General features: G+C 34.2%; 1 protein-coding gene and 1 pseudogene across 3 annotated transcripts in view; both read left to right on the top strand.

The window, feature by feature from the left end:
• The window catches only part of CADM2 (cell adhesion molecule 2), a 1,205,421-nt gene that overhangs the window by 248,878 nt on the left and 932,195 nt on the right, over positions 1 to 24,348 (top strand). The gene's annotated exons all lie outside the window — the stretch shown is intronic.
• LOC139031100 (luc7-like protein 3 pseudogene) lies at positions 2,608 to 3,304 on the top strand (annotated as a pseudogene).

Here is a 24,348-nt window from a genome sequence, read left to right as displayed (position 1 = left end):
CTTTAGTTCTTCACTTTTGCCATAAGCGTGATGTCATCGGCATATCTAAGGTTGTTGATATTTCTCCTGGCAATCTTGATTCCAGTTTGTGTTTCATCCAGCCCAGCATTTTTCATGATGTACTCTCATTTAAATTAAATAGCAGGGTGACAGTATACTGCCTTGACGTACTCCTTTCCCAATTTGGAACCAGTCTGTTGCAACATAATATTTAAACTGCTATTTTTTAAATTTCCAAATGTATTCAGACATGCTATTCAGTGAAATTTTAAAACAATTAATACTAATGATTTTTCCAAACAATTTTTATATTCCTCTTGGGAGTCTGTCCAATAATATAACTCAAGTGCAAAAAGATATAATCCTTCATAATTTTTAGAAACCTTTATGTTAAACTATATTAAATTTGTTTTTTGAAGGAAAGCATTTGTTTATAGTATTCATTTGTAATTTTGTTTCTTTGTCATTTAATAAATGCTTAACTTGCTGATTCATGAACCTTCTTTTGCCTGAAAGAGCCAAAGTAAATTGCAATTGGCAGTTTTTAAAGAAATCTAAATTATATTCTTTCATGAGTAATACGAAAAATTGAAGTGTAATTGATGTTCATTAGAAACCAATGAGGATTTTTACAAGTACATAACGAGAATCTTTTGTCTTAAAAAAGGTAGTTGAAAAAAGTGATTTTTGTGGATTTTTTTCTTTTTTAAAACATGAAGACCTACTTTCATCAAATCTCTGCAGACCCTGAAACCTTTTTGGGACATTTTTGTATAGGTATATAATGTTGTTATCATCTTTCATTGTAACAGGCACACTTTTAGTTTCACATTTCAACATATCTGAATTGGTGAAGCATATTAAAATCCCTTTTATATCAGAGTTTAATTGGCACTATTTTTCCCTTATAAGTACATAAAATAATGATGCAGATTACAATTGATATTTATATCCACTAGCATAAAATTTAATGAGAAATATCAAAACATGTCAATGTTTTAAAATTTGACCCAAGAAATATTAATTTATATGTTAAGTAATTTAGATAATAAAATTAATTGCTAATGTAATTTCCACTGCTTATGATTTAATGGTTTAAAAAGCCTGTGAAAGACATGTACTTATAAAATGTTTTCAGCATATCTTTTTTATGCTGTCATATTTTGACAAGTTATTCGGTTTTTGTTTTTGTTTTATTGCTTTCTGTATATACACAGCATTTGAAACATATCTGATAAATCCTTTCAAACGTGCTTGTTTACATGATCACAGAATTGCTATATATCCATCACATAAGTTTATCGGTTGTAAGAATAGGCTTCTAGACTAACATAGGTACTCAAAATGTACTTGATTAAAAAAATAAGAATAATAATTGTATGGTTATAATTATTTCTGTATTTGCTCAGAATGTTTTCTGCCTATTGTTCTTTTTTTTTTTATCATGTAGATACAGGAACTTAGTATATTGATTTGTAGTTTCCACAGATAGACATCTCATTTTCAGAATATATGAAATTCTATGAGTGTATTTCTTTTTATTGTATTTGTATGCCCATAAAAATATCCTGTATGTGTCAATCATTATAACCAAGTTGGAACAGGAATACTATCAGAGGATTACATTTGGTTATCTGTCTTTTTCTAAGCATGAAAAGCCCTTGATATTATATCTTTTAAGCAAACATTTTAAAAATGGAAAGCAAATAGACAAGAGTTTTTGAAGTTTGCATCTGTTGATGCAGAAAGGAAGCTATTAATATTACATATTTTCAAACTAATCACAATTTATGGAATTAACTGTAAGTGAAACCATGTAGAATGACATTTCGTGCTTTTGGTTTCTTGTGATTTGACAGGTAGCTGTTTTCTCTGACAGATTATAGAGGATTTGGTATCAACTTTCCATTTCTCAAGTTTAAGTTTCAAGTTTTTGTGTTTGCTCTTTTTAAAGTGACAAGTGGAGGGGTCTGAACTTTGAATAAATAATTTTTCATACCCAATGTGTGTTAGTCTCTCAGTTGTGTCTGACTCTTTGAGACCCCATGGACTGTAGCCCACCAGGCTCCTCTGTCCATGGGATTCTCCAGCTAAGAATGCTAGGCTGGGTTGCCATTCTGTTTTCAAGGGGCTTTTCCTGACACAGGGGTTGGATCTGGGTCTCCTGCATTGAGGCAGATTCTTTACCTTCTGAGACACCAGAGAAGCCCTAAAGTGAACCAGGGGTTTGACACAATTATTTACGTAATTGAAGTTCAAATCAGTAGCTCATTTTGATAGAAAATCATATTATGCTCATCAAGAGAAGACATTAAATAAATTGATATGCATTTATATTCTGAAAAAAGCAATGTGCAAAACTTGTTAGACATTACTTTGCCTGTCATCCAGAAGTTTAGCATTTTAACAGAAAATGCATGAATATGTGTAGGAACAGATTATTTTGCATAAGAGGAGTAATTGATGGTCCATTTGAAACAACAGATAATTATTATCTCATAGTTTCTCCAAGTCAGAAATCTAGGCAAGTCTTAACTGGGACATCTGTTTCAGAGGCTCTCCCAAAGCTGCAATCAAGGTGTAGATGAGGTGACAGCTGATTTAAAGCTCTGAAGGAAAAGTAGAAGAAGCCCAGGGAATGATGAAATTAGTTGAACAGTTAAAAGAAGAGAGAGAGTTGCTTAGGTCCACAGCTTCGACAATTGAAAGTTTTGCTGCCCAAGAAAAGCAAATGGAAGTTTGTGAAGTGTGTGGAGCCTTTTTGATAGTGGGAGATGCCCAGTCCCGGGTAGATGATCATTTGATGGGAAAACAGCACATGGGCTATGCCAAAATTAAAGCTACTGTAGAAGAATTAAAAGAAAAATTAAGAAAAAGAACTGAAGAACCTGATCGTGATGAGCGTTTAAAAAAGGAGAAGCAAGAACGAGAAGAAAGAGAAAAAGAAAGGGAGAGGGAAAGAGAAGAGAGAGAGAGGAAAAGACGAAGAGAAGAGGAAGAAAGAGAAAAAGAAAGAGCTCGAGACAGAGAAAGAAGAAAGAGGAGTCGATCAAGAAGTCGGCATTCAAGCCGAACTTCTGACCGAAGATGCAGCAGGTCTCGGGACCACAAAAGATCACGAAGTAGAGAGAGAAGGCGAAGCAAAAGTAGAGATTGACGAAGAAGCAGAAGCCATGATAGATCAGAAAGAAAGCATAGATCTCGTAGTCGGGATCGAAGAAGATCAAAAAGCCGAGATCGAAAGTCATATAAGCACCGGAGCAAAAGTCGAGACAGAGAACAAGATAGAAAATCAAAGGAGAAAGGGCAGAAGATAAGGTTATTGGACTGACTACTAGTCCTCCACGGGGCAACAAGACGACTCTTCCTCATTGAAGCTACCTGTGCACCGGAGAAGCCCATAAGGCACAAAGGGAGGACTTTCCCACAAGAAAAGAGGGGATCTGATGATAAAAAAAGTAGTGTGAAGTCCAGTAGTCGAGAAAAGCAGAGTGAAGACACAAACACTGACTCAAAGGAAAGTGATACTAAGAATTAAATAATGGAAGCAAATGAAGAGTTTTTGAAGTTGCATCGTTAGTATGCACGAATGAAGTATGAATAACAGTATGAACATCAAACAAAACATTTTTCTGTAAGTGAAAAGTAGATGACAGTTCGTGCTTTTGGTTTCTTGTGATTGGAAGATGTTTTGACAGATAAAGAACAACTTGTCCATTTAAAGTTAAGTTTCAATTTATATGTGTTGAAAGTGACAAGTAGTGGCAATAGAAAATTAAAGCTCATCTGATTTCCTCCTCCAAACTCACTCACATGGACTGTTGGCACATTTCAGGTATTCAGTGACTGTTCTCTGGAGGTATCAGCTTTCCATTGAGCAGCTCAAACATGGCAGCTGGTTTCCCTGAAAACAAATGAGAGGGAGCTAGAGACGGGACAGCAAGACAAAAGCCAGAGTCTTTTGTAATCTAATCTGGGGAGTGACATCCCATTACCTTTACCATATTGTATTCTTCAGAAATGATTTCCTAGGTCTACACTTAAAAAGAGGGAATTACAGCAAGGTATGGATATTCAGCTGGCTTCCTTGCTGGCTCAGACAGTAAAGAATCTGCCTGCAGATACAGGAGACCCAAGTTCAATCCCTGGGTTGGGAAGATCCCCTGGAGAAGGAAATGGCAACACACGCCAGGATTCTTGCCTGGAGAATCCCATGGACAAAGGAGCCTGTCAGGCTACAGTCCATGGGGTTGCAAAGAGGCAACATAACTGAGCAACTAATACTTTCACGTTCACTATCATGAATATTCAGAGGCAAGGATCATTGGGGGTCATTTTAGAGGTTGCCAACCACAGCACCACCAGCTCTCAGAATGATGCCTGTCCTCTTCTAAGCTAAAGCCTTTCTTCTCCTCTCCTTTTTGTGGTTATGTCCTTTATCTGCATCAACAAATGCATTACATTTTTTTCCTTCATCACATACATGTTCTATATTCTGTAAAGCTTGACAACCACATCTCCTCAATCATCTTAAATGTGGGATTTAGTTGTTGTTCAGACGCTCGGTCATGTCTGACTCTTTGCAGTTGTGTCCATGTACTGCAGCATGCCAGGCTTCCCCTTCCTTCACTATCTCCTGCAGCTTGCTCAAACTTACATTCATTGAGTCGGTGATGCCACCCAACCAGCTCATCCTCTGTTGCCCCCTTCTGCCTTCTATCTTTCCTATCTTCAGGGGATTTTCCAGCGAGACTTGGTAGGGACATTCATTTGTTGAATTTGATATTCATTGTGTTATGCAGGTGTGTTTTCTGAATGACATGGTTACATTGTGTTGGACTTAATATGAATTAAGAAGTTAATGAGTGAGAGTTGCCCATGACATTACGTTATTCCCAAAACTCATGCAAAATCAATGCCTGCAGAAATTTTTAAAAAGGTGATAATTTTGAGCAGGCTATCTTTAGAGATGGCAGAGAACAAGAAGTGGTAGGAGAGTTTTGAGCAAATTAACCTTCATCAAATCTGAATCACTGATGTAACAAGGGAACATCTTCCTATGTGTTGCTATCCTCAACTTGTAGAATGCAGTGATTATTTCTCACAAACTTCCATAAGTTTTAATTTCCCTTGATGAACTAGGATTTATTGTTCTCATAAAGTTTTCTTAATAAATGCAATGAGATTGGTAACTGCACCAATTAATTAGTCAAGTACATATAAATTCCCTAGTGTTCATTTAACTTGATCTTTAAAAATAGAGTCAAAATACAGATATATAAAGAGCTAAAATGTATAGCAACTATTTTTTTATTTCAAATTTTATTTTTAGAAAAGTGAAAATTATACGAGTGGAAGCCACTAATTATCTTTGAAAATAAATAGCTATGTAAAGTTACATCCTTCTAGAGTTGCCGCCTGTTTCTTTGTGCATAGCCTAATCACAGGTCTGCTTGCTCACTTTTTTTAGTTCACGTACTTTTAGATAGATTGCACCTTGTTTTTGAGTCATCAACAATTGTCAACTTACTTTTACAATGAATACACATTGCTTGTAATAATCTTATACTGTAACCTTATAAAATAAAATCTTATAACCTTAAACTATAGTCAACTTTTATTTTGTATTGACTGTGTGACAGTAAATATTTTTTAGTGTTTTGATAATATTGACATATTTAATCTTCAGTACAATGTTTTAACAAAAATACTATTGTAATCCCCACTTTTCAGATAAGCAAACTGAGACACAAATAATTTAAGTAATTTGCCCACAGCTTGGACTGAACCTATAAAGGTTTGTGCTTGTAAATAGTTTGTGGTTTAACTGCAAAACCAGAGTGGTCTATGTAAATCAGTGGCTCTGAATAAAAATACTATAAAAGCAGAGGCTTTATTCACAGTCTGCTATATATCCAAATAGTGAATGAATGAATAAATGAATATATAAATGTATTATGTGACTAGTTGGTGTTAATAAAGCATCAGTGAATTCAGAAAACCAAAATGATGATCTAGTTTTTACAAAAAACAGTCATCAGAGGTAGTTTTTTTTATTAATTTCCTGAAGTGTTTGCTTTGAATTAGTGTAAAACCTGATTCTGGAAAGCTTCCACATGCAGGGTCATCAAACTCATCTTATAGAAGAGCTGCTTCTGAACAAATAATAAAATGAGGCAACTATTTTTCATTACCTACACAAAGCTCAGTCTAACTTTGTTGTCACATTGGCTCATAAACTCAATTGTTCAGATAAAATGGAAATTTACTTGTAAAATGATATGCTTATTGACAACTTATATCATCATTCATAATGAAAACACATTACATTGTCAAGAAATAAGGGCAGAAATAAGAGGCTTGTCAAATCAACTTTAGGGTGTACTAAATGGTACAATTATGATACACAAAATTGGATTTTCAAGATCTGAAGTAGTTCTTTACTGGGAAATTCTAATTAATTCTCCCTCAACTTTTAAACAAAAGTCTTTTCGAATTCAACTATTTGGGTAAAAACAGCACTTATATTTCTGTTTTGCTCAGTAGAGGATTTCCAAGTGTCATGCTGACATAAAACCATTTGGCAAATCTCATTTTCCCCCCTATTTGTCTTCTTTGTGAATTCACAAGAGTTCCTCTTCCCTTAGGTATCACCGGGAGAGTGTACTGGGAACCTGACCTGTGCTTAATGCCTTGCTATATGCTTTGTGGGTTGCCAAGAAATAGAGGGGTAAAAAGTAACCACAAAGAGGTTTGAAAGTGAAATATATATATCAAAAGTTTCAAAGTAAGTGTTTAAGAATTTTAAAAATTAAAAAAGTAGAGATTATTGTGAAATGTGAAAAGTTGAGAGTATCTGTGAAGGAGGTGGGAAGTTTGATTTTTATCATGCTTTTAAAGTGATGACATGAAATTTGAAAAAAAGGAGAAGGATAAGAGCAGCGATTTTGTAATCATAAGATTTACAGGATTCATGGTCGACAAAAGAGTTCAGACCAATATGTTTTTGAGGGCCTTAAAAAAAAATTGACTTCCATGTGCACGACAGCAGAAAACCCTTGCAAATTATTTTAAGATGAAAGCAACTTTTAAGGAAATTAGTCTGGCAGAATAATGAATGATGGATTATATGGATAGTGGACTTAAGAGATGAGAACTATCTATAAAAAGAAATGCTTCAGCCCTTTGTGGCCAAATAAAGAGGCTTCTAGTTTTTAAAAATTATGATAATGTAAATGAAGTAGATTGTATTTTCAAGAAGCTTGATATAGCAAGACAAATATTAAAATAACAAGTATATATGATAGAGATGAGACATTTTTATAGGAGTCACAGAACTTTGTAACTTTGAATTTACAATGTTTTTTCCTTTTTTTTTTTTTTTCCCATTGTCTACCTTTATGCCAATGAAGATTTTGAGCAGCAGGTCTATCCACAATAATTGTAAAAGCTTCTCATGGATAACTCACTATTTTCAACCATCATTTACGCTTTTCTCCAAGATCTGTATGTCCTTATGGTATACTTTCCTGATATCTCATTCTCTTTGTTTCTGCATAAACACTGATCAATGATCCCCATTATTCCCATATTGCTCTCAAATTTTAGTTCCCCACCTCCGCAAACCCTAGCTCTTGTCTGGACCCTCATCCTTTCTAACCTAGACTGATACAGTAGCTCTCTGATCTCTTTCCTCACTTCCAGCCTATTCCCTCCCCAGGGCAATCTCCTGCTGCTGCAAAACATCTTCTTACATCACATATCTGATCATGTTATGCCCAGTTTACAAAATTTGTCACCCTTTTATCCATTGAATAGTTGCCAATTACCTAGGAGCACAAAGCACATTTTTTACATTTAATACATTTAACACATTTAACATATGTATGCACTAATCACCTAAAATTTGCCAAGCACTGACTATGAGCTATCAGAAAAGCAAATCCTGGAGTGGCACCTGCTGCCATGGAGCCTCAAGTCCAATAGAGAAGACTGATGCTAATCTCATAATTATATCGCAAATGTAAACTTGCAGTTGAGAAAAGTGTCACTGAGGAATTTGGGAGGTAGTGTAATGGGAATTTTAACCCAACAGGAAGGTCAGAAAAGACTGCCTATGAAAACAGTCTAGAAAATAAAAGCTGGAGGATAGATTGATGAAAGAAGACTGAGATTCTCATAATGTAGGATTCTAGGGAGAAGAGCATGTGCAAAGTCACATCAGATACAGAAATATGCTGGGAGAGAGGGTACTAAAATTTTCAGTTAGTCTATAATGGACTTGGGGCAGAATGTCACAAAATAACACTCCTGAGGGGATAGAACACACTGAACTTTTAAACTAGTAAGTTTATTCTGAAACATTGGGAAACTAATGAAAGGTTTTATGTAAGAGGGTGGCATGATCAGAAATGAATTTAGAAAAAGGGTGGTGGTTTGGCAAAAAGGAATAAATCTGGGCAGACCAAAGAGGCCAATGAGTCCTTGCTAGGACAGATGTGATGACAGTTGTGAGCTTGAAGATCCAAGAAGAAAGAAGATGACTGAAATGTAGTAAATGCCTATATTTGACTACAGTGTGGAATGAAGGAAGAAAATATACATACACAATAGAAATAAGGATAAAATAATGACAGTAAGGTGAGTGGGAAGCTCGAAGGTCAAAGCTGTGGAAGAACAAAATCTATGATTGTTATGGAGAATTTAAAATCCTCACATATAAAATAATCAAATATTATCACATGTAAGGGTGAGCTATTCAATAATTGTTAAAAATGTAATGGAATATAAAACAATTGTCAAGTTAAACATGACTATTGCAATATTTGAAATACAGTGAGGAGTACAATTATTTTTATTTTAAAATTAGTAAAAATTTCATCCAAATAATTTTGAATGCTATTGTTCCCTGGATAAAATTTAAATCTAAAACTGACAATTGTGCACATGGCAAATCTTTATCCTGGCTTAGAGTGTCCCCAGCAGGTGGTTTACTTATGATTAATGATTTGCAATTCTTGAATATTCAGATTGGTAAATGTACTGGAGCTTTTTAATTGCCAAACTCTTTTTACCCCCAGCTTGCCTTATGACAGCTTGCCTTCATTTTAAACATGTTGTTATGAACATGATTTAAAATGAGTGCCAAAAATATGAGGTAGCTTCAGACATTGACTGTTATGGGCAAACACCCTGTGTGAGCTTCTCTTCTGTGTTAACAAAAATAAAAATAAATTATAATTTTCTGATAACTTGCTCAATATATTCAGATTTTTAAAAGGTAGTGAATACTGATTTTTTTTCTCTCTTCTATCATATTTTGTCATGAGCCACAAATCAATGTATAATCAAACACAAATTTTTATATAATCTACCAGATGCTTACATGTAAAAATTATAACTCATTGGGTTACTAGTTTAATTTTAATAACACTTAGTGAAGCTAAGAGGATACAGAAAAGTTATAAAGAGGTTAAGTTTAAAATGGTTTATCCTAGGAAAGACAAAATAAAGCAGTGTATTGATTTCTATTTTGAAATTCACAAAGTGTTGTTTTGGTGGATGACAGACGTGAAAATACATAAGAAAAGAGTGTGTGGAAAGAACCCTATTCTTAGAAGACCGTGACACCTATTTTCATCTGGGAAAAGTCATTTAGACATCTCTAAGTTTTTGTTCAGTAATCTGAACATTATGCCAAAAATAGATGTCATGATTATATTACAAGGTTTTTTGAGAAACAAATGACTCAGTTTCTTGACAAATTGTGGGCACGATGTAGGCAGGGGCCATCTTACTTTAATTCTCTGGTAGATAATAGGCACTTCAGTGTTTGATAATGGACGAACTCAAATTAGAATATAAATATGAAAGTATAAATGGTAAAGGATTGTTTCGTGATTTTCAATAAAAAAGGAACACTTAATTGGTCTAGGGAAAACCTTCTCTGTTTTAGTACAACTGTAGGCATTTATCAATTAACTCATACCCTAACAACCTGGTAAGAATCTTTTTTGTTTTTTTCTGTATTTCAATCAAGAAAAAGAATCAAATGGATGATTTGATTCTTATCTTATAGACTCAGCATATATTTATTGAGTTATATCTAGTTAAAGGTAGAGGAATAAAAAACAATATTAAAATAAATAATTTTATAATCACAGTTGTGATCAATGCAGTTAGCTTAACAAGGTAAACTAACACCATAGCCAACAAAGTAGAAGCAGTGTACCAGGAATTTTTTTTTCTTTTTTTTTTTTCGTTTATTTTTATTAGTTGGAGGCTAATTACTTTACAATATTGTAGTGGTTTTTGTCATACATTGACATGAATCAGCCATGGATTTACATGTATTCCCCATCCCGGTCCCCCCTCCCACCTCCCTCTCTGCCCGATCCCTCTGGGTCTTCCCAGTGCACCAGGCCCGAGCACTTGTCTCATGCATCCAGCCTGGGCTGGTGATCTGTTTCACCCTAGATTTTTAATTCAAGAAATGTTTAGCATATACTTTGTGCCATTCTGTTTGATACTAGAGATAAATGTAAATAACATTAGATAGATTGAGAAAACCTTACATGTGTGTTTTCTCCATTTTACAGATGGAGAAATAAAAGTTCCAAGGGATAAGGTTTCTTGTCTTAAACAATACAGATCATGTATTAATCATGACTCCAACCCAAGTATGTCTGACTCCACTGTGCTGCCCCCTCTAATTTATTTAGATCCTTACATTGGAGATTGTTAAGAGGTACTTCCATTTGGGGGATTCAATGTGTACAGTGTAAACAACATAAGTCTGCTCAAGAGTATTATCTAACTCTGGTGTTATGTTTTCCAAGGATTATAATGTTTACTTCTGATCATGGTGCTGCCCTATATTCTACTTTTTTGAACAGTGCCTCTTAGGAGGACATACGTTTAATATAGTTAAAAGTGTAACCTACCCAAGCGAGTGCTCACACTGTCTGCAATGCCTAATTCTACTATAAACACATCTTAGATCCATCGTCTGTATGAAGTCTTTTGTCTTGGGGCAGGCTGCATTGCTGATGACAATGGTTTTCCCATAAATTAACATCAGTACTTACTTCTGTAAACATTTCCCTGGTGTCTTAGCTTGGCCTATTTAGTTGCTCCAATGCAGCTAGTGTTATGATTTATTTAATTTTGCTCCTCTTTTCTGCTCATCCTCTTCAGTATGTAGCACAGAGCCTTGAAAAAACTAGCACTTAGAACACATATGTTGAAACAAATTGTCCTAGTTCATAGAAATTAAAAATTTGATAATTATTATTCTCTTCCAGTATTTAAAGAAGCAATGGTACTCTAAATTTCCTAGCACATTTATAAACACTTATAACTGATATCATTTCACATTTTCAAAATAATTGTCAGTAGCATTTTTAGCAACATTAAGATGCCCATTGGTACACACTCTGTGTGTGTGTGTTTGCATGCATGTGTGTGCTCAGTTATATCTGACTGCTTGTAACCCCATGGACTGTATCCTGCCAGGTTCCTCTGTCCTTGGGGTTTTCCAGGCAAGAATCCTGGAGCAGGTTTCCATTTCCTCTTCCTGGGATCTTCTTGAACCAGAATCAAACCTGAGTCGCTCGTGTCTCCTGCACTGCTGAACCATATGGGAAACCACAATACACAACGCAGGAGTGAGATATTCTATTTTCTTATATCATCATATACCCTCTTTCTATTTACCTTTCTAATGTGTTTACAGTAATGTTAGTAGGATGTTTTGTTTTTTGTTTTTGCATTATTACTATACCTCTCCTTAAATATAATACCATCTCAGGCATAATTCACATTAGCAGTATCACTTTCCTAACATCATATGACAAACTACAATAAAATAATTTTCACAGGTGATTTTGAAGTTTGATTAAAAATAATTTGTTAACTTGTGATTTACATTTTAATTTCAGCTAGCCATTTTATTAAATATGTATTTACACATATATGTAACACTAGTTGACAGTCAATTCGATAACCTGTGAACAACAAAATGTATTGATTCACTTATTGTCCTTGACTGAATAAGTTCACTTACTTCTTGTCATGTGAATTAAATGTTGCCTTTACTTTTCTTTAATTGCTAGGTGCTTAATTTTCCTCCACTGTGAGACTGCAGCTATTTATGGCTTTAACTTCTGTTATATTTTCCATCATTTGATCTTTACTGATCCATTACAATACATTGTCCTGTTATGATTCATGTTGTCTTACATTTATTATTATCAAGTTACAGGTGTTTTTTCATAAGAATTTTAATATGCACTGTAGTGTGCATAAAATGTTAAATGATCTATAGTGAGCAGTTGGTGATTATAACTGCTTACATTCATGTTATAATTTGTGCTATTATTGCTGGGATCTTCTCACTATGGATTAACAATGTGGGAAGGAGAAGAGGCTACAGAATGTCATCTGAGTTAATTCTGTGGTGTGTCAGTGGGTGTCTGTATGTGAGTATATGAGAAAGGAAGAGATAGACTAAGGCAAAGAGGCAAAGAAAAGCAGAGAAAATATGATAGGCATAGGCAGAAACTGACAAATATAAAGAGAGAAGATAATTCTTTCATTAGATATTTCAAAAATTTTTATTAGACGTAAAAATTTTTACATTTTTGAAAGTAATTATAAGTTTTTCATTATATCTTCCCCTTAGTGTCTAGTACTGTATATGTCATAGCAAAACAGATGAATTGAATTCACACACCTCTTATAGATGTGATTAAGGAATTGAACCATAATGTTTTCTGATAAATTAGCAATACACAGAGGACTTAACAAAGGCTTAGAATTTACTGAATACATTAAGAAATCCCTGAGATTCCTAACATCAAGACTGTCATGATCAAGTGAGAGAAATAAACCTAGAGTCAAATAGTTGTAACCAGTCCCAGAAAGCCCAATTTAGAGATATATAAATATTGGAATTAGAAACCGAAAACCAAATACAGTATATTAACACAGATATCTGGAATCTACGAAAACAGTACAGATGATTATATTTTCCTGGTAGAAATAGAGACAGAGATGTAGAGGACAAACACATGGATGCCAGGGTGTTAGGGGGAGCCATATGAATTGGAAGACTGGGATTGACATATACATGCTACTATATATAAAATAGATACTAATGAGAACCTACTGTATGTAGCACAGGGAACTTGGCATTCTGTGGTGATACCTCAGTGGAAAGGAAATCCGAAAAGGATATATATATCAGATACATATATATGATTCACTTTGCTGCATAGCAGATAATGACCAGCAATGTACAGCAAATATATGCCAATAAAAATTTAAGAAAACATTGATTTTGGTGATGGTTGCACAATTCTGTGAAAATTCTAAGAAGAACATTGAATAGTACACTTTAAGTGAGTGAATTATATGATATGTGATTTGTGGCTCAATAAAAGTCTTTTTTGGGAAAAAAAATTATTTGGAAGGAGTACTAAAAGAAACAGTGACACTGCACAGAAAAAATGACCCATAAGGTGCTTCTTAAAAAAAATACATATGTATATATGGATATATGCAACTTATGAGCTCTTAACTATCAAATGAATGGATGTTTTATTTAGATAAAATTGCATAATGCATGTGTCAGTGCTAACTTTGCAGAAAATACATGCAAGTTATTGATTTTGTAATTAGAAGCATTTATTTTTATGTCCTAATTGCTCTTTCTAGAATTAATTGAAATCAGTGGAAAGATCTATGTGGACTCTTTAGCTAAGATATATGATGGTAGACTAGTCTCTAACTGCTTGGAAACTCAAGTTTCTGATTTGTAAAATAGAAATAAATATGGCCCACCTTGCAGATTTGTTGAGGAAAGTATAAAAATTCAGAGATATGAAAGAAATAATATATATATGATATACATATACATATACATATGATATATATATATTATATATATATACATACACATATATGATATACATATACATATATATATACATACACAGAAATCCACTCTTTTTTAGATTCTTTTCTCCTATAGGCCACGACAGAGGAGTATTGAGTAGAGGTTCCTGTGCCTTACAGTAGGTGCTTTTTAGCTGTCTATTTTATATATAGTAGTGGGTATATGTCAATTCTGATCTCCCAATTTATCCCTTTTCCCACTTACTCCCTGGTAACCATAAATTTGTTTTGTGTGTGTTTAGTCGCCGAGTCATGTCTGACTCTTTGCAACCCCATGGACTGTAGCCCGCCAGACTCTTCTGTCTTTGGGATTCTCCAGGCAAGAATACTGGAGTGGGTTGCCATTTCTTTCTCCTAAATTTGTTTTTTACATCGGTAATTCTATTTATGTTCTGTAGGTAAATTCATTTGTACTCTTTTTTGGGGATTCCATATATAAGTGATTCTGAAAATAAATTTAACCAAGTTTTTACACATTTTTCTCCCATAGCATGTTTTATACTAGAAAGTTTCACCTGTTGGATAAGAATGATTAATGTGATCATCCTTGCTAGCTCTGCCAAGTAAAGTGGGTTCTGTAAATTATTGGCTGTATTTATTAGTTTAGACCTTTAGTCTGTTAAACAAATACCATTCCTCCTAGCTATTTGAGGCTGTCAATAAAAAAATATTTTACAGGCCATTTAAAACACATTTTTCCAATTTTAATTTAATAGCAGGCTTGATGAATAATGAGCAAAAGGATAATGTTTATAAAATTATAAACATCTATAAGAAGTTTTGATAATCTCCCTGAAATTTGACAATAAAATCTTAAATAATTGTTTTTCTTTTTAATGAAAAGTGATAATTTCATTAAGGCTAAAATGAGCAAAATCTTTATCTTGCATGGTTTTATCATATGTTTAACAATAACAAAATTTTTGTTTGTTAACTTAAAAGCTATATAACTTTATAAAATTTTATAAAACTTTATAAAATCACAACTCTCAGGTTTCTGACATTCAATATGAATATGTTGTAACAGATATTTTAGGAAATTGGTTTATATTTGTTGTATCTTTTATAACTTTTTATTTTATTGATTCAATGCTCAACTATTGTAGAAATGAAAGAAGTCAATATTTATTTGCTGATTAATAATATGCACCTTGCCACTCTACAAATCACAATTTACTCTGCAGTAATATGGAACAATTACATTTTTTTTTTCTTTCCATAATAGTGACAGTACAATAGTGGTTTAGTCAGTAAGTTGTGTCTGACTCTTGGCAACCCCATGGACTGAAGTCTGCCAGGCTTCTCTGTCCATGAGATTTTCCACACAAGAATATTAGAGTGGGTTGCCATTTCCTTCTCCAGGGGTTCATCCCAACCCAGGGATCGAACCTGAGTCTCTGCATTGTAGCCCAGATTCTTTACCAGCTAAGCTACCAGGGAAGCACTGTGACATCTTATTTTGCCTTTAACACTTTTTTTTTCCTTACATGAAGCTCTGTCTTACGACCACAGAAAAATTAATCATTCCTTTCTGTCTATATTTGTGTACTTTTTGTCACTTCCAAAATTGCATCGTGCTCCAATTATTTATTTTTTAAACTTTCTGACCTCTTCTTTGACTAAAATGAGGTTTCTAAAGAATACCCCACAACTTCTAGCACAATGCCTCAAACAATTGGCATGGCTCAAAATTGAACCAATATCAATAATTTAATACAGAAATTAAGTCCCTGTGCATGATATTGTGCTAGGAATTTTGATTATGTACATGCATAGGAAATTTTGCCCTAATATCTTCAGAGTTTAACAAAAATTTGAAAGCACCATGAAAGAATTAGAACTAAGACTTTTTTGGGGGCAGAAGAAAGATAAGGATATTTAAATTAAGAAATAAAGTAAGGTTAAAGCAATGACAGAAATAACTTTTGAAAGTAAAATTAAAAATTTCAATAAATGATTTTGCACTAAAAAACCAATGTATCTCATGACCAAAATCATAGATCTTTCAGATAACATAAATGCATCACCTTGAATGTTCTATTTTAACTGTACTTTATAAAAAGTCTGTCATCATTGTCACTTCCAGAATTGAATCGTGTGCTAATTATTTTTTTAACTTTCTGATCTGCCTGCATTTTGAAGCAGAATTTAATCCTATGTCCATAAATAAACATTACTACAAATGTTTATATAATGCAATTTCTTTTAGAGTTTTCTCTAGAAGCTTTCTGTGTATTTGCAAAGTATGTACATGGGAGTACACATTAATATTTTTCCACTGAGATTTGGAGGTTTAAACTATGTAATAAAGAAATAATAAGTCATCATTTTAGAGCTAGACACTAAATTATGTTTAGAAAGACAATAAAAATTTTGAATAGAACAGTAAATAGTCTGGCTTATATATAAGTTATTATTGTGTGGATCACAATAAACTGTGGAAAATTCCAAAAGAGTTGGGAATACCAGACCACCTGACCTGCCCCTTGAGAAACCTGTATGCAGGTCAGGAAGCAACAATTAGAACTGGACATGGAACAACAGACTGGTTCCAAATAGGGAAAGAAGTACATCAAGGCTGTGTATTGTCACCCTGCTTATTTAACTTATATGCAGCGTACATCATGAGAAATGCTGGTCTGGAGGAAGCACAAGCTGGAATCAAGATTGCTGGGAGAAATATCAATAACCTCAGATATGCAGATGACACCACCCTTATGGCAGAAAGTGAAGAAGAACTAAAGGGCCTCTGATAAAAGGGAAAGAGGAGCATGAAAAAGTTGGTTTAAAGCTTAACATTGAGAAAACTAATATCATAGCATCTGGTCCCATCACTTCATGGCAAATAGATGGGGAAACAGTGGAAACAGTGGCTGACTTTATTTTTCTGAGCTCCAAAATCACAGCAGATGGTGACTGTAGCCATGTAATTAAAAGATGCTTACCCCTTGGAAGGAAAGTTATGATCAACCTAGACAGCATATTAAAAAGCAGAGACATTACTTTGTCAACAAAGGTCTGTCTAGTCAAGGCTATGGTTTTTCTAGTGGTCATGTATGGATGTGAGAGTTGGACTGTAAAGAAAGCTGAGAGCCGAAGAATTGATGCTTTTGAACTGTGGTGTTGGAGAAGACTCTTGAGAGTCCCTTGGACTGCAAGGAGATCCAACCAGTCCATTCTAAAGATCAGTCCTGGGTGTTCATTGGAAGGACTGATGTTGAAGCTGAAACTCCAATACTTTGGCCACCTGATGCAAAGAACTGACTCATTTGAAAAGACCCTGATACTGGGAAAGATTGAAGGCTGGAGGAGAGGGGAACAACAAGATAATTGGTTAGATGGCATCAGCGACTCAGTGGACACGAGCTTGGGTAAACTCTGGGAGTCGGTGATGGACAGGGAGGCCTGCCATGCTACGTTTCATGGGATCGCAAAAAGTTGGACACGACTGAGCGACTGAACTGAACTGAACTGATAAATAACTTATAAAAATAACATTATGCCAATAAAATATTATTGAAAATTTTGATGTTTCCCAATTAAAATATATTTGTGGTACTTCCCATATTTAAAAATAAAAGATAGAGGTTGAGCAACACATTGTATTAAAATTTGATTTTGAACTCAAATTAAGGTAACCTTCTGAATATTGAACCTGGGATATTCCCTTCACTTATTTTGACAAATTTTGTGATTCCTGTGATCTTTAGTTTTCATCATGTTTAATTTTTCTTTGAGAAGTAGTTTAAGATTATTGTAAAAAAGCCTAAAATAAACGATGACAACAGCAACAACAAAACTACTTTATGAAGACCAGAAAATCACAGTGGAACAAAACTCTGGAATTTCAATGTTTTATCTTCAAAGAATTCTGGATTTTAAGTCCTATAATCTATTTTCCAGGTTGGGCACTTGCCCGTTGTCCAGATTTGTTCAGTTTTATTGTTACTTATTGTAAAATTTAATTTTTTAACTTAATTTTGCTCATATTTCAAAACAGACATTAGAATATTTGATCTCTGAAGTCATTATTTTATCACAAGTGAAATTTTAACTTGTCAAATCATACAATCAAATCACAGGAGAAAAATTTAGGTCATTTTATAAACTGATTTAAGTGACTTTTTTTCCACATGTCACAATAGTTAAGATTTTCTTCAATATCTAAGCTTTTTTCATTTTTTTTTTCTGTTATAAATGTTCAATTTAACATTCTGCTGCTCAGCTGTGACTGACTCTTTGCAACCCCATGCACTGAAGCTTGCCAGGCTCCTCTGTCCACTGGATTTCCCAGACAAGAATACTAGACTAGGCTGTCATTTCCTTCTCCAGGGGATCTTCCCTACCCAGGGATCAAACCCACATCTCTTGCATCTCCTGCATTGGCAAGCAGATTATCACTAGCATCTATTTTATATCTGCTTTGATTTTATATAAAAGTGGCAGTTTATATATTTTAGATTTTATAAACAAGTAAACTATTGAAGATTACAAATAATACTAAATTGTTAAGAAAAAGAAAGACCTTTTATTGGAAGTATTTTTAATTAACTTCACAGTCATAATATTTGAAATAGAATCTGATTATTATCTTGACCTCATCTAGGAAAATGATCTTTAAGATCCTACAAAGAAATAAGAAAAGAGTTTACTAGGCAAAATCAGTCACTTAAAAATGCATAAACACATACACAGATACAGACACACACATGTTGCATACAAATAATTATTTTACTATTAAACAACAGCAAGTTATTTGAGAGGTTTCAAGCCATATGTTTAAATATTTGGATGGAACATGTTTTGAAGTAAGCACATGACCTTTTGTCAGAATGATAATGTTGGTTCTCATTTCCTTTGTGAAGGGTAAATCTTTTTATCCCTAATGATATCAATCCAAACTGTCTGTTGCAAATCTCTCAGGATGTGAGTAAATGAATGGGCCATCTCTGGTTATTTGCTTCCTCCTCTGAATATTAATTTTTCATTTTTAGAGGTATTTCTGCACTATATATTGAGTAACTCATATGACCTTTTATAAGATATATATTTTGATTTTAGTAAAACATTATATTTTAGATACACGTTTCATATCTAGGATTTTTTCTTATGTCTATCTATTTTATATCAACCCTGTAGTATAATCATTCTTCCCAGAAAATTCCAGACTTCACTTCTATTCTTCTAGCAGCCATCAATCCTAAAGTTCAAAATCATCATTCAAAATTCAAGATTATAACATATACCTAAACGTTTCTGCTAATCAATGTATCTTGCTCACTTTAATGGTGACTGAAGAAGAATAAGGAATATGATTTAAAGTAGATGAAAAAGAAATAAAGATATTTAAGTTCAGTTAAGAGTATGAATTATAGAGTCTCTTCAAAATGAGAACAACCAAATTTTCATTTGAATCTAATTCAATTTGACCAATTGGTTTATTGTAGTTATTATAAGCGCACCCTTGCAAGGAAATAAACTATATCTCTTTGAAGGACTTAAAAAATCAGAACTGAGAAATCTCTATCCTCCTCACCTCCCTTTGTTTTATGTATTTATTTTACTATTATTATCATTAACCTTTATTCCAGTTAGATGCACATGCATATGCTCTAATAGACTGTAAGTCCCTTATAAGAGTAAAGGCTGTTGGTTTTTGTTTTTTTGTTTTTTGTTTTTTTTTTCATTCTTACTTCCCTGACAATGCCTAACACATAACGCCTTATATAAAGTCTTTACTCTAACATGGTATGATGACTCAAATATCACCCAAAAGCACTAAATATTAGCATCTCAAAAACAGTGATTTGTTGTACTTTTCACATTATTGAAATGCTTGAGTTTGGAGTTTTGCTTTTATGTATGACTTAAAATTTTCCAGGCTCTAGGTCAATTCACAGATATTTCAAAACTCATATTTAATTTTATGATTTAGGGATACTTTGTTATAACACCCTTTTATGTACTGTTAGTAGAAATGTTTTAATAAAGTACAATGGTAAGACTATAACAAAAGGATAGCAATACTGGAAGGTGTGTGACTTAGATAAGACTTGCTATAAGGAACCTAGAGCAGCTTTAATATACACACAGATGGAAGGGAAACCAACAGTGGATTGAAAAATGCAAAGTTTTGCTCACAAGGTGACCCGAGAGAAAGGCTGTCAGTGGGGGTGAAGATTTTACTGGTTTAATAATAAATAGGTATACATAAATAATTAGTTTGTGACAGTTTTAATGACAACTCAGCCATGGGAGAAGATAAATCTACATATTGAAAGAAAGCAGTTAAAATGTTGACTTGCAGAATGACAGAAGTAAAGAGGATACGTTTAAGTGGAGACAGGCAGCTTGTCTAAATATGGCTAATATTAAATACAGGTGATTATAGCATTTGAAATTAAAAATAATCTCTGATTCACTTATTTTAACATTGCCAAGTCCCCTCAGCTGCATATTTCACCAGGTGCTTGTGCAGTTGGAACAACAAGCATATCCAGTGATTTAAAAATAACATTCACGGTGTCACCTGATGTCACTCCAGATAAAAAAACACTATTCCCAATCAGAGAGAACACTCTCTGGTGTTCATCCTAACACATCCAAAACCTGCACTACATATTTATGCCATGTATTTTTTAAAGAATCTTTTGGATCTTGAACACATTAAGTAGATTAAGCTTTCTGAAAATTGTAAACATAGAAAATAAATGAAACACTGGCTTTAGGAGGCTTATGTCTGTACAGAGCTCTTTTTTCATGATCAGATTTAAAGAAAATAAAGATGCATTTTCTTGTTTTCTCCAAATACTACAAATCAAGTCAAATATAAGTGTGATATTCATGATTCCTTCTTTAAAATGATATTTAAGGCCTACAGTTTAAGGAAACTCAAGTATACATAGTCTGCTAAATATATCGGTTCAGATTCAGGGAAGAAAATGAGTATTTATCAAGTCATTCAGGCAGACAATATGCTAGGTGCTTTGTGTGCATTTACTTTTCCCAATAAAAGTCCTATGAGGAAGATATCTTACCTGTTTAGTAGACAAAGTAACTGAAGTCCTGAAAGATTAACCTGATTTCCCAAGATCCAAAAGAAACTCAGTGACAAAAACAGAACTGACCCTTAGAATTCTCTAGAAAACCATATCTATGCATACCTAAGTACCTGTATAAGGATTGTTTCTCAAGTTTATGTGGAAAGGATTAGTGATATAATTTTGAAAATGTATTGATGTTCACTCCTGTCACCCTTCTTCCACCAATTTGACTTTATAGTCTGAAAATAAAGCATCAAGAATCACAAGTACATTTATTTCTATTGCTCAAATGACAGATTCAGTTTCTTCAGGCATTTGTATAAAAAAAGGGGGGTGGGGGCTCTTTGAAACATTATTGCACACTACATTCACATTCTGTTAGTCTGAAAATGAAGGAACTTGACTTAATTTATAACACTACAAGCTCTGGTTTATCCAAAATCTTTGAGTAGATCACAGACAGACTCTCTAATCTTATCAAGAAATTCTGAGTGAAAAATATAATTGACAAGCTTATAGAAGATAAAAACATAAAATGACAGAGACAAGATAAATGAATAGGAAATATCCAGCAACATATTGTAATTACTGGAGTGATTCTAATGCATTTTTTTTTTTTTAAAACTACCCTTAACTCATGAAGGTCATGAATATTTGGAAGAAAAAACAGGAATTGAAGGGAAATATCAGATAGTAAAAGTCTGATAGTGTCATAATGCTATTTTAGAAGTTTTCAAACAAATGAAATATTTTGGTGTTAAATCATGAGGCCTTAGATATTTGATTTTAATTTATTTGGATGATCATATAAGCCTCTCGAGACCTTTGTGAAACCAGACTTTGATCTTTTGCATTTTGCCAATCACTTATAGCATAATTTTCATCAAATTTCATAAAGAATAGTGTTTCTTTCTAATAAATAATTAATAAAGACAATATCTACTAATTGATATATTAGTGAGAACAGAATTTTCAGAGGTCTTATAGCTCTTCCCCCCAGTCTGACATTGGTATTGCCCCTTAGTTAGACTTTCAGCTTGTTGTTGATCTTCAGTTGTTGAGTCATGTCCGACTCTTTGTGACCCCATGGACTGAGCACACCAGGCTTCCCTGTCCTTCATTATCTCCCAGAATTTGCTCAAACTCATATCCATTGAGTCGATCATGCCATCCAACTACCTCATTCTCTGTTTTCCTTCTCCTCCCTGGCCTCAGTCTTTCCCACCATCAGGGTCTTTTCCAATGAGTCAGCTCTTTGCATCAGGTGGCCAAGGTCCTGGAGCTTCAGTTTTAAGATCAACCCTCCCAATGAATTTTCAGGCTGATTTCCTTTAGGATTGACTACTTTAGTCCCCTTGCTGTCCAAGGGACCCACTAGAGTCTACTTCAGCACTACAATTTGAATGTATCAAGTCTTTAGTTCTCAGCCTTCTTTACGGTCCTATTTTCACATCCATACATGACTACTGGAAAATCCATACCCTTGGCTATACAGAGCTTTGTTGGCAAAGTGATGTCCTTATTTTTTAATATGCTATCTAGGTTTTTCATAGCTTTCCTTTTAAGGAGCAAATGTCATTTAATTTCATGGCTGCAGTCACCATCTGCAGTGATGTTGGAGACCAAGAAGACAATTTCTGTCATTGTTTCCATATTTTCCTTCATCTGTTTGCCATGAAATGATGGGGCCAGAAGCCATAATTTAGTTTTTAGAATGTTGAGTTTTAAGCCAGCTTTTCCAGTCTCCTCTTTCACTGTTATCAAGAAGCTCTGTAGTTCCTTCCCACTTTCTGCCATTAGAGTGGTTTTATCTGCATATCTGAGGTTGTTGATATTTCTCCGGGCAATCTTGATTGTAGCTTCTGATTAATCCAGCTCAGCATTTCACATGATGTACTCTATATACATGTTAAATAAGCAGGGTAAGTTAAATAAGCAGGGAGACAATATACAGCCTTGACGTACACCTTTCCCAATTTTGAACCAATTTATTCTTCCATGTATGGTTAACTGCTCCCTTTTGACCTCCATACAGGTTTCTCAGAGACAGGTAAGGTGGTCCGTTATCCCCATATTTTTAAGAGTTTTCCAGTTTGTTTTTGTCCACACAATCAAAGCCTTTAGTGTAGTCAATGAAGCAAAGTAGATGTTTTGCTGGAACTCCCTTGCTGTTTCTATGATCCAATGGATGTTGGCAATTTGATCTCTGCCAACAGAGATGTTTGATCTCTTCTTCTGCCTTTTCTAAATCCATCCTGTATGTCTGGAAGTTTTGGTTCACATACTGCTGAAGCCAAGCTTGAAGGATTTTGAGCATTACCTTGCTAGTATGTGAAATGAGTGCATTTGAGCAGTGGTTTTAACGTTCTTTGGCATTGCCCTTCTTTGGGATGAGAATGAAAATTGACTTTTTCCAGTCCTGTGGCCACTGCTGAGTTTTCTAAATTTTCTGGCATATTGACTGCAGCACTTTCACAGCATCATTTGAAATAGCTCAGCTCGAATTCTATCAGCTCCACTAGCTTTGTTTGTAGTAATGCCTCATAAGGCCCGCTTGACTTCGCATTCCAGGATGTCTGGCTCTAGGTGAGTGATCACACCATTGTGGTTCTCTGGGTCATGAAGACCTTTTTTGTATAGTTCTTCTGTGTATTCTTGCCCCCTCTTCTTAATCTCTTCTGCTTCTGTTAGGTCCTTACCATTTCTCTCCTTTATTGTGTCCATCTTTGCATGAAATGCTCCCTTGGTATCTCTGATTTTCTTGAAGAGATCTACAGTCTTTCTCATTCTATCGTTTTTCTCTGTTTCTTTGTGTTTTTCACTTAAGACGTCTTTCTTATCTTACCTTGCTATTCTTTGGAACTAAGCATTCAGATAGATATATCTTTTGTTTTCTCCTTCGCCTTTCACTTCTTTTCTCAGATATTCACAAGACTCCCAAGACAACCACTTAGCCTTGTTGCATTTCTTCTTCTTGTGGATGGTTTTGGTCATGACCTGCTGTACAATGTTATGAACCTCTGTCCGTAGTTCTTTAGGCACTCTGTCTATCAGATCTAATCCCTTAAATCTATTTATCTTCTCCACTGTATAATCATAAGAGATTTTATTTAGGTCATACCTTAGTGGTCCAGTGGTTTTCCTTACTTTCTTCAATTTAACCCTGAATTTTGCAGTAAATAGTTTATGATCTGAGCCACAGTCAGCTCCAGGTCTTCTTATTGCTGACTGTATACGGACTTCTCTATCTTTGACTGCACAGAGTATCAGTCGATCTGAATTCGGTATTCACCATCTGATGATATCCACGTGGAGGGTCATCTCTTGCATTGTTGGAAGAGTGTGTTTG

The sequence above is a fragment of the Odocoileus virginianus genome, chromosome 25 (assembly GCF_023699985.2).
Source record: "Odocoileus virginianus isolate 20LAN1187 ecotype Illinois chromosome 25, Ovbor_1.2, whole genome shotgun sequence".
In the NCBI taxonomy this organism is placed as follows: domain Eukaryota; kingdom Metazoa; phylum Chordata; class Mammalia; order Artiodactyla; family Cervidae; genus Odocoileus; species Odocoileus virginianus.
The sequence above is the reverse complement of the archived record's forward strand: the minus strand, read 5'-3'. Positions and strand labels throughout refer to the sequence as shown.